This window comes from Barbus barbus, assembly GCF_936440315.1.
Source record: "Barbus barbus genome assembly, chromosome: 41".
Lineage (NCBI taxonomy): Eukaryota > Metazoa > Chordata > Actinopteri > Cypriniformes > Cyprinidae > Barbus > Barbus barbus.
The window spans coordinates 2,248,447-2,261,403 of NC_136719.1; the positions used below are offsets into that span (position 1 = coordinate 2,248,447).

The 12,957-nt window shown below is 36.7% G+C and overlaps 1 protein-coding gene across 1 annotated transcript in view; it reads left to right on the forward strand.

Moving 5' to 3' along the window:
- Positions 1-554: 554 nt before the first annotated feature.
- Positions 555-12,957, forward strand: part of LOC306860649 (protein kinase C and casein kinase substrate in neurons protein 1-like) — a 44,355-nt gene continuing 31,952 nt past the window's right edge. The window contains exon 1 of the mRNA XM_079402459.1: positions 555-760. The gene's annotated coding sequence lies outside the window, so the exon portion shown is untranslated. The remainder of the gene's footprint in view (positions 761-12,957) is intronic.

A 12,957-nucleotide genomic window follows, 5' to 3' on the forward strand; every position in this document is an offset into this window, starting at 1 on the left:
ACTAACATGTTTTTGGTTTAATGCATATTCAAACGAATGCATCCTTAACTTTGAATTCAGTATGATCAACTTTTTGCCTTTTACAAAGAAAAATTGGATTCAAAATGCAACAAATCTCATAAATTACACTTGAAATATTGTTAAAAATGTAATTGTTATAGATTTTTTTTAAATATGAAATAGCAGAACACATATTTACAATCTATGTACTGTAAGCAATCGTAATAGGTCAATATAACGCTTCTAATTAAATTATTATTACTGTGTTTCGGTAGTGCCAAATTTGGGGAAGAGGACAAATATTCCAAAACTTTCTAAAAATACAATATGATAATTAACTGCACAAATACTAGAAATATATACCTTAGATATTATACAATTTGCATGTATGCATTTGTTTTTGTAGAAAGGTCCAATTGTGTTCTCTCTCTCTCTCTCTATAAAGAGATAAAACATAATTGTGCCCCCTGATACAGAGGAAATAACATTTAAACAATTCATAAATAATACATATCTTCTAAAATACGGACTGGATTGTAGAGATCCCCAAGCGTAAGACATGAGTGGCGTGTTTTTCTCGCATCCTTGAGAAAGGCTCCATGGTTGGCGGTGGTTCCCTGTTGTTGGGCATCACGCATGTGGACCATCCCCCACCGGAGGAGAGAGAAGCGAACACATCGCTGCGTGCATCGTGATCTGGCGCGGGGTCACCTTCTATCACTGCACGACTAAACCGCACGGCCAGCATACTTCATTCTCGGTAGGAAACAATCATATTTTCATTTTACGGCTTATGCTGAATATCACTGCATGGTGCATATTTGACCTGGGTATTGCTTTGTGTAAAAGTGCTTCTGTTCAGCCTCCTGTTCTGTCCTAAGTAGTCGCCTTTGGTGCTTGTTTGCGGTGTATTTCGTGCTCATCATGGCATCATGTTAAACACCGACGTGTCCAGACGAAGAAAAGAAAAGAAATATAGCTCGCGAACGATTCAGGTGCGTCGTTATTGCTTTGCTGAGCGTGCTTCTTGGTGTTACATTTATAAATAATAATTCCAGGCTATGCATCCAGCGAGTAAATAGACATGTTTTACATGAAAAAGGTCAATGTCGGGAATTTAACGCAAAGCAATGTCACGTTGCATAGCCAGCAGCGCAAATAAATCATTTTAGCCAAAGAAAAATCTGTGCAAGGCCATGTTGATAATCAGGCTGTTCTTTCTAACCTTATGAACATCAAACATGGCATATCAGCTGTGCTTTCATTGAGATGGTTTTTCTTCAAGAACTGGTTGGCCTTGTTTTTAGGCAGATGGCGAGGAGTGATAAACAAAACAAGACAATATCACTGAAGGAATCACATCTGAGCTATAGAAATATCAATCTGCTTGGGGTTATTTTATCAAATGCATGATTAAAATGAAAAAGCATCGGGCTTGTTTGCAATTAAACCTGTCGGAAAATATAAGGAGTGGGATTGAATGAAGGCATCCCGACTGGTCGTTATGTAACAGCTAGCAACAACAACACGATGAAGCCATCACAGAAACACAATGCTGCTGAGATATTTACCACACAGAACGAAATATGAATGCATTTGTGTGAAATGGTACAACATGATGATAATTAATGCTTTAGATCAGTATGTATCCTTCCTTAAGCATGTTATGCTGCACGGGAAGCCTTGTATGATGTGCGTGACGTCCAGAAGACCTTCAACAGACTACAACTCTCCAGAAGACTTTGATGGACTTCAGGATTTGGCACGCCCCCCCCCCCCCCACGCTTCATCCAATGAATGCTTATACAGATCGCGTTTCTGAAGCCAATCATGCTACATTCATCCAGCCCACATCTATCACGCACCTCCTTCATGGTTGCAAATATTACACTCTTATTATACACATATATCATTTTGCTATACACACGAGACCTCAAGTGGATTGGTCAATGTTTTAAACTAAATCAGTTCATTAGAATATGGAATTATTGAATTAAAAAAACAGTAGTCTCTAAATCTTCAGTCCTAGTGTATTTGGTGTTTTTGCTGATAGAGGGAGCTCTGGATTTAGTTTAATTAATTAATTGACTTTGACTATTTAGCTCAATCATATTTAGTGCATTACTTTACATTGTCTTTATTTTGTAGTGTGATGGCTTTGCCTGGATAAATATCCCTTCTGGTGTGCTGGAGCTGTCCGGGGTGCTGAAACCAGAAGTGCCTTCTTTATCTTTAAAAGTGATGCATCCACGTCTAATATATGACATTAAGGCCTGGCTTTATGGACAGGGCTTAGACTAAACCAGGATTAGGCCATAGTTCAATTAAGCCATTTAAGTAATTTTTATAAACGTGCCTTAGAAAAAAGCATTACTGGTGTGCATCTTGAGATAAAACAAAGGCACTGATGTGTTTTAAGATCAATCAGTGCAAGTTTATTTCATTTGAAACAGCTCAGAATTACGTTTTAGTCTAGGACTAGGCTTAAGCCTTGTCTGTGAAACCGGGGGTAAGAGTTTAGGTAATGTATTTAGCTAGCATTTCCATTCCCATTCATATATACATGAATGTTGAGCATTGTCATAAGTTGTCAGAAATGTGTGAAACAGAGGTTTGTTCAGTTTTCTCAGATATTGCTAAAGTTCTGTGCAGCAGTTTGAGACGTGATTATATCATTATCAGGCTTTATTATCCTTTTCCCTGCATTTGCAGTTGTATTGAAATGGATATACCACAACACAACAAAGAGGAAATACGCTTTTCCCATTTAGAGTTTAATTATGTGTTCTGTTGGAAGATAATTGTTTTATGTCATTAAAAGGATCTGATGTAAACGCAGCCGTAATATGGGTAGATGCATTGAGATCTCACCGCCAGCACTGACTGAATGGATCTGAGATTTCATCTTAAACACTAATGAATGATCGTATGTAGAAGCTTCAAGCTAATGAAGGGCGTAAAGCTGTCGGTGCATTAATCCGAGACAATAACAACATTTTATAGCTCATCTTTCATTTCAAAAGCCTAACTTAAGAAGAGAAGAGACGGGGGAAATATGTGCGACTATGAATGTTTATTCATGTGGGTAGGTGGTTTTTCCATGACTTTCCTGAACTCACAGCTTCAGTCCCCTGGGAGGAACCCAGGGTTATGTGTCTTACTCAAGGGCAAATGGCTCAATCCTGGCAGGGATCTTCCGGTTGCAAGACTGAAGCTTTACCCGTTACACCTCAACAGAATGAAGCTTACCTTCATAAGACAATCGTTGAGCTAGTAGAACATACTATAGTTTGCTTCTTCTTAACCTCTTGATCACTCATGCATTTTGCCTTGTGGAGTGGAGAATTGTCCAGTAAAGTTGTGCTGCAGAGCTCTGTGGTAGTTTGTGCCTTTCTGAGTGTATTTCATCATTCCTAAGCTAATTATCTCCTAGTGAATCACTTGTCTTGTTCCACTTACATCTTGTGAGTTGCTTTGAATAAAAGTTTCTGTAAAATGAACACAAATATAATTCAAAATGTGTCTAATAGGTTACTGTAATTCCAAATATAATTTGAAATGTAACATCCTTCAATAATAGCCTCTTTGTAAAGCTGCATTACATACACAGCAACTGAAATGTTTTGCACAAACTGTGAAGATCAGACTGAAACGAGCAGGGATGAAGTTAAAAATAAATGTCAGACACTTTTTTAGTTTCTGAATGTTTATTAAACACATAAATGTAACAGTTTATTTACATGAGGATCCCACATTTGTTTGGACTGAAATAATACAATCCTTTCTGCCATTATCTGCTTGGTCACGTATGAATCATGTTGGATTAAGAGAGAGAGAGAATAATAAACCAACCAAAGAATACACTAAATGCCAGGATAGTCTGCTTAATGCAGACTAATGTCAAATATATATATTTTTAACAATGTTTTCCATATTAGTGTTGCATGGTGTTGTTGTCGTTTTATAGTATACATATCTAAACGTTTAGATACGTTTACTTGAGAAGCAAAATAACAAGATATTAGGTATTGTTTTCAGAAAAAATTATTAAAATGTGTTAGTTTTTTGCTTAAAACAATAAACAAAATTCTGCCAATGGGGCAAGAAAAGTAATCTTGTTTTCTCTCTCTAAGATTATTTTTCTTGCCCCATAATTATTATTTTTCTTCTGTACCATTGGATTCAATAATGAAATGCGTTTAACTGAAAACTGAGTGTTTAATCTTGTCATTTCACATTATTGACACACTATTCTGATATTGTGCAGCTGCGTTGATACAACTTGCATTGTTAAGAGCGCTATATAAATAAAGGTGACTTGACTATATTCTATATATGAAGAGTTCATTTGCAAAAACAGATAAAAAAGTCAGATAATTGTCAGAAATCATGTTTTTTTATTGTGCATTCCAATGAATCTCAATCAAACTGAAGTTGGGTTATTTTGACTAGGTTCAAAAAACAGCTAACACAATAAAGCACAATAAAAACATGGTAACATAATGAAAAAACGTGTTTTTTGAAATAAACTGTTTTTTGCAAATAATCCATTTCCTCAGGAAGTGCTTCCACTTTTACACCAACCACATTCATGTGTCTGGAGTGCTGAGCGCATCCCTTAGGCAGCTGTCAGTTCCTTTTCATCAGTGGCAGGACTGTGGTTCCCAGCATGCACTGCAGCATGAATGACTCATGCACACTACCTGCTGTGCTACTGTTTACTGTGCTGTCTGCACTGATGTTGTGTTTGTTGCATCTTTAAGGCACCTGTCATGCGCTGTAGTGTAAACTGCAAATCTCTGCGTGATTATTGAATTTCATCATTGAGTTTATCGTTTTCTTCACACAAGTGAAATTCTGAAGACTGTGTTGTTGCTCTTTTCTGTACGATTACAAGGCTTTACCATAGCCATTATCTTGTTGAATCCGTTTCTCAAACAGTTTTCCTCTTGTTCCTGTTGCACATCTAGTTTGAAATCCGCCTGAACTATTCAAAACTATCAGATTTGATTGGTTGTGCCTTCAGTCTGAGTTGACCAGTGGCACTGCTACCCTTACCTGGCCTTGCCACTGCTTTACGCTGAGAAGAAACACCTAATTCACAACTTCCAAAACCTGTGCATTATTGCTGTACTAATGCTATTCAATAAACCCTTAAATGTGCACAAGAGTTACTGAGAGCTAACAAGCCTGAACAAAAGTTTGGTGAGATGTCGAACACGGTTCACTTGGCGCTGTAATGATCTGTTTTGCTAGAGACAATAAGATCGATGATTTGAATAGGAATAGCTTTAACTGCAGCAACACACATTAATGACTGCTAAATGTCTATTTAATGCCTGAATTAATTGGTTACAGACTTCACTAGTCAACTAATCTAATTAATCATTGAAGACCTTTTTTTTAATTAGAAGAGAGTTTAATGTAGAGAAGTCACTGATGCAGCATTTAGCTGTGTTTATAAGGTAGGGGGCGCTAGCAGAACCACTGGCTGATTTGCACTGCTTGACCTACAGTAAGTATTCACTGCTGGCCTTCATCAAGGTACACAAGTTCATGTTGGTTACTTCAGGATACTCTTGTAGTCTTCATGAAGAAAATGACTGAAATTGGCTGTGTGTGAATGATGTCCAACACCTCTGCCGTAAGCAGCTGCTGATTGGGGTTCGTCGATTATGTGCAGTTGGGCTTTTATACAGTCAGCATTGTGCGTCAAGCACTCAGCATATTGGGAAGGAACAGCAATGTTAAGAAGTTATGCATAGCTTATGTGGACTTTGACTAAGAATAGCAAAACTGAGAAAAACTGACATTCTGCTACTTGTACAGCAAAGTCAGACTTGATGATCGAGCTGACAGCTCTGTAGTAACAGGAGCAGATGCTACTATTCTTGTGCTCATATTATCTGTGTGCTCCCTTAATCCAGATCACACAGTCTACATAGGGCACCTACTCTCCAAAGGGACACCATCTTATGCTATGCTCTTATGCTTTCCCTCCAGCCTGTTCAGAAGAGGCAAATATATATAGTGATTGCAATCATATTTCATGCTCAACATTGATCTTTGTCAATTTCAGAGTGTTAAATTAAACTAAGCAGCTATGTACATCTTATCACCTACGTGAAGCTCATGATTCAATGGTTGGCCATAACAGTAATGAATATGAGGTAGTAAACATTACAGGTCATTGAGCATTTTTAGAGTGGATTTCTGCTAATCACATGGTGAGGACTGATTGAAGGACTTCAAAACAAGTTTGCATAACCTGCCAAACAAGAACAGGAGCATCATAAGGAGATAATGATGACAGGAGATCACTGGAGGGCCAACTGATAACACTATGTAGATACAGACTGGAACTAGGCCTATTATGAATTTATTTTACAGCAGATCTGACTCCTAGGCTTTGGTTTTCTTAGCCGTGTTCCTGCCCTGAGTGACTTCACAAACCTATTCTTGAGGATCTGTTTAGGTTGTTTGAGTTCTTGTGAGAGATGGAAAGACTTGGATTTTATGCATATTAATATTGTCAATTAGGTCTTCATAATTCTAGTTGAGTACCTTTGAAAAATGTTGAGAAATATGCAACCTAATTGTCCTATTTACCGTATGTTGTTTGAGAAAAATTGTCATCTGCATTGTTCATAAAGATCACTTATAATTTGTTGAGGGAGCCACATCAAGAAAGAAGTGGACTTCACAGCCAACATAAAAGCCAGAGAGGTCCCAAATCAATCCTGTTTCTAACATAAGAACCTAAGCTAATGCTTGGAAAAGATGTTCAACAGAGCAAGCTCATTAAAAAGCAGCAAGATCTGCTTCAGTACAGATGCTGTAAGAGCTCCAGCTTTAATGCTGTAGCAGAATGTGATGAGGAAATGAAATTAATCCATCTTGCACAACCAATTGTTTTTGGTTTAATATAAAAGATTATGAGATTTCTCTAAATTACAGAGAGACATGTATTGACAGTAGTTGCCGCAGTGAAGTGAATGGACGTTTAATATCAGAATTCATGTGATTTAATTCTGAAGTTGAAGATCACATCATTATCAACTATCATAAGCAACCACCACTCAGTACTCTTTCTCTTTATTTGTCAAGAAGACCCATTCTAGCATGATTTCAGCTTCACCTGTTCTCCAGTGTATGCCGTCTGAAAGCATTGCATATTCATAGAACATGAGATTTTCTCTGCTTCATTCAGTTGTTCCAATGCTGATATAGAAATATAAGCAAGTGGGAAATTAATTTGTTAATGGAGAAATTAACACTTTTGTTTCTCACCTGCATAGACTTTCTCCATTAACATAGCGCTGGAAAGCTGAAGACTGTCGATGATGTTTCTGAGCTGAGTAGTCTTTTCTGCTAAACCCATCCTTGCAGCATAAGTATTCAGTAAAAATGTGTGTTTTTCCACTATTGCTGTAAACACCATGCTAACTTGGGCTTATACCAGGAACATAACCTTTTAATATTGAGCCCTTGAGCGAGACACATAGCCTCTAGCTTCTCCCAGGGTGACTATGTATATCTATAATATTAAATTAACTGTAAATCTCATTGGATAAAAAAGGTCTGTTAAATGACATGCAACCATAAGTCATTTCTCGATCAAATCAAATCAAACCAAACTAAACTTGAAGTCATACTCCAGATCAAACCCTTGAATTGTTTATTGCGACCCACATCTCTTCCCCAGCATCTTCTCAGTGAGCATGTTTACATGGACAACAATATTCTGATTTTAACACGATTAAGACAATACTCTGATTAAGAATCTACCATGTAAACAGAGATTTGTGGCTAAAGTCATACTCGAAGTAAACACAAATCAAATTAAGACGTGGAGTATTCCTATTTTAGTTGCACTATTGAAGTGCAGTATAGACATGTACACACCTTAATCACACTATTACTGCCACATTTTGTGACAGGATACACACACGGCAGTGGTCAACCGCTTGACGGCAAACAAACAGCATGGCTTCAACCATAGATTTACTGTATATACATATCTATGGCTTCAACAACGCCGTCGTCTGTTTGCACGTATAACATGACAAATAATTAACTGCACTTGAAGCTTTCGTAAAATTAAAAATGAAACACCCAAAACTGTATATGGCTTTATAACGAAGACAAACTATATGTTTATATGTGAAATTCTGGAGGGGACGTCGGATGGCATCACGTGGGGACGTAATGACGTGTGCCATTAATCTATCTATGTACTATAACATGTAAAACAAGAACATGAAAGGAATAATTATGCCCCATGTATCATATAATAATAATTAATCATAATATTGTCTTATGTAGGATATCAGAGACCGAATCAAACAAATTTAAGATTCGATCAGAACATCGAAACACGAGAAGCTGAAATTCCAGAGGGGCCTCAAAGCTGTAACAGGACGTCATAAATCAGATTCCTAGCTCCAGCCCGTCTGAAGAAAGCCTAACCAAGCCTCTTTCACAAAACAGCTTGCAACATTAAGACAAAAGAACACATTGATAATTCCAATTCAGGAAGGAGATCGTCAAATTTGGGCAAGTAACCAAGACCGATGGTCAAAGAGACGCCACATGTCTTCCACGATAGAAATCACAAGCTTCTTTAGATTGACTTTTCCACCACACATAGAAGGCAAAGAACCAGACTGAAATTCCTTTGCTCACAGAACATGTCCTTTAGGTCCTACACAGAACTTCAAAGAGACTGTCTCTTCCATATGCTACAAAAATCATCTTGAAAGGACTTTTATGCATATTTTATGCATAACTCCATATCATGCATGTAACCCACACAATTAACTATCATGTTTTAATCAGATATTATGTATGTCTTTTAACAACTATTGGACGACTTTAAGGATTTATATTCGTGTTTGGTATGTATGAGTTTGGAAATTCATGCTTTAAATGTTTCTTCCAATCAGTTTTTTTGTCAAATGTATCATAGTCTTGTTATAGAAATCATGTCCAAAATTATACTTTACAAGAGCGGGAAAATTCGGACCATGTGACTGATACAGGATTTATGATAGGGAAGAGACAGAGCAACACCCCTAGCTAAGATCATTTCTAATTGGTCAAGACAAGCATCGGGAGGTGTGTGAAAGCCTAGTTTAAAAACTCAGCACACTATCAACTCTCTTCTCTGTTTTGCTCTCCTTTTTTTGCTTCAACTTTTGCTACCGCGTTTTGACGCTGCTTTTTAGCGCTCTCTGAGCGTGCTCTGGCCTACATGCCAGCTGCTACCACGATGAAAATAAAACCCACCTAGTCTTGTTACATCCTTTTATCCTTTTACTTTAATTTATTTTCTTTTAGTTGAGTGTTCAAAAGTTAAGTTTGCCGTTAAGTCCAGTTCGACTGCACCCGCTTCACACTTCAACTAGCAACTGAAAGCATCTCCAGCCAACGCCCAACGATTGGCTTCCCAAGACTTCACTACAAACGACTACTTAACTGTTAGCCAATCAGTAACCTCGGGAAAACCCCTTTCCTGCAATGACATGACAAAGGGAATCTCTTAACTCCCAGGGCAACGCAAGCAAGTAACTTCCAGATTTTTGCTGAGCTGGTGCATTTAATATAAATTTTAGCCTCATTGATAAACTCAATGCGAGGGTTAATTAAGTGATTGATGGTTGTTCAGGTCTATGCAATAGCACATATTGCTGTAAACTTGGGATATCACATTTTCATTCTCTTAAACTCATCCTTTCCTCACTTTCTCTCTTTCTGCAACGTGTGAATTCTTGTTTTCATGTGTTAGATTAGTTTACATGTCTTAGATTTATCAAATAAAGCCTTATTTATATTGGAAAGAGAAGTATCTTGTGTTTTATGCTTACAAGTTAATGTCTTAAACTGCCGATCTTTGTTACTATGCTATTTGATAGTGTTTTTGGATTGTAATATCCAGTGCAGAGTTTGTTATACGGCTCGTTCAGTGAATCGCTGCCGCCTCAGTGATCAGCCGTAAAACAGTGAGTCTGTTCAAATTCCCTATAAAATCATAAATGATTCCCTTTGAGCTAAATTCAATTCAATTCAATTCAAGTTTATTTGTATAGCGCTTTTTACGATACAAATCGTTGCAAAGCAGCTCTACAGGAATTTAAGTTTCCACAATATATTTATATATTGCAGAACCTAAATATGTTTGACTTATGGCAAAATTTGGTAATTCTTTATGTTGTCTGAGTGTTGGCATCCTCTGAAGTCCTCTGAGGGGTTGGCATCATCTCTTCTCAGGTGTTCGGTCATCTCGGATCATTTAAGGGTTGGATCCAGACTGAAGCTTCTGTAATTCCTAGTTACCACCGGATGTTAATCCCGTGGCAGAAACAGAGAAACAACTAGAGACATAATTAGCATAGCTGCTGTTCCATCTAAGCAAAAATTTTGGAGAATGCATCACGAATTCTACACAAATATGAAGCAGCAATAATACTAGTTTCCTGAGCAGCAAATGATATTAGATTTATTTCTGAAGGATTATGTGACACTGAAGACTGGAATAATGTTGCTGAAAATTCAGCTTTGATCACAGATGCATTTTAAATTACATTTTTAAAATGGGCCTACTGTCATGAATCAGGTCCATGGACTTCCATTTACTCACCACATGGACTCTTGCACTACATTACTGTTGCACTTCACCATCGGACTACAGTTCCCATCATCCATTGCACTGACTGCACACACATCTGATTCCAATCACACACCCACACCTGATAACTATTACACAATCACACACCCTACTTAAACCATGGACTTCCTCACACAGATTGCTGAGTCTTGTCTAGCACTTATCGCTGTCATTGCTGATAGCTACCTTACGGAGCCTTTCATAGTGTCTTAGTCTTACCTAGCCTGTTTACCCGTGTTTGGATTATTGCTTGTGTACCTGGATTATCTCTCTGCTTATCCCCTTTGGATATTGTTCACCGATCGACGACCCACGCATGCTTTTGGTATACTCTTGTGTCTTGCCCTCAACATGTTTGTCTACTGATATTTGACCCTGCCTGTGTTTTACCACGTTTCTAATAAAGTCTGCAAATTAATCCTCATGACTCATGTCTCGTCGGCTCTGTTACACCTACATTAAAATAGAAAATAGTTATTTAATGGTTATATTTCACAATATTGCTGTTCTTACTGTTTTTTTATTCTCAAATAAGTGCAGCTTTGGTGAGCATGAGACTTATTTAAAAGATATTACAATCTTACTAACCCCAAACTTTTGTGTACATGTAATATTTATTTTAAATGGGCTAGTTTGTAAGTTTATACTTGTTAAAAGTTCAAATGGATTCTGTTATGTTCTGTAATTGCAGTTAATCTGTCAGAACAAAATGCTAAAGTTTCACCTTTAGGAGTACAGCATTCTGGCAGCCTTTACAAACAAAAAACGGTTTTATTACAGTAACCAGTTTACCACAGTATTTGTAGTAAAACTGTAGTAACCACATTTACCATGGTAATACATTTTAGTATTTACTAACACCATGTTTATTTTTCATGAGGTACCCTAAAAGGTGCACCTTTGTAACTTATCTATACCCTTAAAGCATGCATACTTGTATGGTACTAATCCCTTTTAGGGGTATAGGTGCACCTTTGAGGTTACTGCCCCAGTAAAGGGCTAAAATACAATTTTAGTATATTTCATTTCTGACAGCGTAAACAAAAGGCCTGTGAAACGTTAAAAAACCATGGCTTTAAAATCTAATATTAAGTGAGTATAATTACTGATTCTATTCTTTTAATAATTTAAAAGGTCATTTTAGTTTATCGGTATCAACGATAATGGGCTTGAAAATATCGGTATCGGATCGAAAATAAAATGAGGTATTGCCCATCCGTACTAAAGTGTTACCGACCATTTATATACAAACGAAAAAACAAACAAACAAAAAACAGGGTGTATTACCATAATACCATACATTTCCTATATTTGATAGACCTACTTATGCTAATGATAACTATAAATAAAGAAGGATCTCATCCAATAAGATTTGCGTGATACGTTTTTCTATTACGAACAGTAGGTTGACATTTCACATGAGTAAATTAGATTTTTATTATGTGAAGTTACTAGCTCTTTAAATGTCTCTGAAGCATGCCCAAACAGAAGTGATGAGTTGGCTGGATTTAATAACAGCACCTGCTTCAGGGAATAGTTCTCCAGTTGTACATGGAACATCTGTTCAACAAACTAGCTTGTTGTTTTTATGCATTGTTGTGTGGCAGATTATTCCTATAGTAACATGTGCCCAGTGTCTTTCTCTTTTAAATGAAAGCTAATGTGTGTATATTGTCTGAATCTCAATGGCAGACAGGTTAGTAGTGTTTGGGAAGTCTGGGCGTCATTCGTTTCTTCATTTTACTGCTTTCTTCTGCTTGTGTTAATAAGAATGCATTAAATATGAATGTATTTTGTTTAAATTGGGCCTCATCGTAGGATGATAATTTGACAAAAGCAATATTTTCTTACAAAGGAATACTTTGATAATTTGACAAAAGCAATGACAAAGTATTTATAGCCACAAGGCCATGGCTATTATCGTAAAAATTGTCCTTTTTGTTTAGTTTACTATAGTAACTAAAACATTATATATATATATATATATATATATATATATATATATATATATATATATATTGCTTTGGATAGTTTTTAAATTAAATGAGCAAAAGCAATCACGTTTGTGTACATACAGACACAATATCTTTGACTATTGTTTTAAAATGTATATTTAATACATTAGTTTAATAGTAACAAATTAGTTTAAATACAAGTCACTGCTCCATCGTCAGTCTATTTTTCCTCTTGTTTTGTAACTAGCTAGGTTTCCATCCACTATTTTTATGGGCATTTTGGAATGGCGCATTAAAATGCTGGATGGAAATGCCAAGATGCGCATTAATTAAAAA